This window comes from Grammomys surdaster, unplaced genomic scaffold (assembly GCF_004785775.1).
Source record: "Grammomys surdaster isolate TR1022 unplaced genomic scaffold, NIH_TR_1.0 131, whole genome shotgun sequence".
NCBI classification, from domain to species: Eukaryota; Metazoa; Chordata; class Mammalia; order Rodentia; family Muridae; genus Grammomys; species Grammomys surdaster.
The window spans coordinates 1,670,282-1,672,079 of NW_021604589.1; the positions used below are offsets into that span (position 1 = coordinate 1,670,282).

The following is a 1,798-nucleotide window of genomic DNA, read 5'->3' on the forward strand; positions in this document are numbered from 1 at the left end:
CTTCACATACCTGACATGGCATATATACATCAAAACACAAATAAACACATTACTTACAAAATAATAATGTAATCCTAGGCACATCAAAGTATCAAATCTAACTTCCTAAAGTACAATATGTACTCTGAAACCTATGTTAACTCATTTCTTAAATATATGGACACAATCTCAGAAGAATTAAATGGCTGAATTCATAAGTCCTTCCTATGAAATAACATCAGTAAGGAGAAGAGTAGTCACCCAAGGAAATAAAAGTTTCTTTGAATTACTCTTTATGCCTAGAATGAGAATGTATAATCAAATAAGTAATAACAGCAATTTCTTCACCATAAAATTTTGAGAGAACAGAATTGAAATAGGAATTCAAACATTTATTGAGCATTAATAATAGCTAAATCCTGAGGCTAAAAATATGGATAACAAGTAGGGACTGGCTTTCTAGATGATCAATGGGAAAGAAGTAAAGAAGAAAAAAGAAAAAGGACAAGGAAACAATACATAAATGGTAGAAAATATCTATAATCTTAAGTCAAAAAAGATCGACTCACAGTATATACAATATCAACCCACATATATTTTCATAAAATAAAGACAGGACCTATAGAGAAAAATGCCACTGCTTATTTTTTATGGTAAGGTTAATAGCAACTTTCCTTCTTTCTTTCTTTCTTTCTTTCTTTCTTTCTTTCTTTCTTTCTTTCTCTCTCTCTCTTTCTCTCTCTCTCTCTTCTCTCTCTCTCTCTCTCTCTCTCTCTCTCTCTCTCTTCCTTAATTTAATTTAATTTAATTTAATTTAATTTAATTTAATTTAATTTAATTAAGACAGGGTTTCTCTCCGCAGCCCTGGCTGTCCTGGAACTCACTCTGTAGATTCATCAGTTTGGTCTCAAACTACGAGATCCACCTGCCTCTGCTCTCCCAACCACCTGCACAGCTAATAGTGACTTTCTTATTTTGTCTTTCTATTCAAAATTTCAAGTGAGTCTTCATTTTTGCAACAAATTAAAAAGACAACAAGATGGCTCAGCTAAAAAAGGCACCCACCAGCAATACTGACAACATTCTAGTTCAATCCCTGGACCTCACATGGTAAAAGGAGAGAACTGAGTCCTAAAAGTTGTCCTCTGACCTCCACATTCTAGACCATGTGTGTGCCCTGTCTCCAGATCAATATATGTAGTCAAGAAACACACATAAACCTTAAAGCCTTCCTTTAAATGGAAACCATTTTTACTATGGACACCTTCCAGTATTATACAATAATAAACTAGTACAACGAACTCTCAACTCATGATCACTCTTGTTTTACCATTTTTGAAAGATTTTTAATTTATTTTTTGTGTGTAAAAATATATCTGAGCATATACTCTATTACTTTTATGTGGAAGTCAGAGAACAACCTGGGGAATCAGTCCCCTCCTTCTACCATGAGGGTACTGGACTCAGGCCATTGGGCTTAGTGGCAAACATCTTTACCTACTGAACTATCTCACTGGATTATTGCTCAATATTAGATGTAGAGTTGGAGGGAACCGTGGAGGTAGTCAGAGAGAAAAGAGTCAGATATATAGCCAATCCATTCTGGTTGTTTGTCATGTTCTCACACAAGCTCTAACAAATTTTATAAAGGGAGTTAATGATAGGGCCATACTAGTTTCCTAGGGTCCTATCCACTGAGATGTCCTTATAATGTAATGCTTGTGAAATGACTCTGGATTTAGCACCATTATAGGTTATTGTAGGTTATTGTTTCTCTCTCTCTCTCTCTCTCTCTCTCTCTCTCTCTCTCTCTCTCTCT

The 1,798-nt window shown here is 34.8% G+C and overlaps 1 pseudogene; it reads right to left on the minus strand.

The window, feature by feature from the left end:
* Window positions 1-272: 272 nt before the first annotated feature.
* The window catches only part of LOC114616710, a 12,076-nt pseudogene continuing 10,550 nt past the window's right edge, over window positions 273-1,798 (minus strand).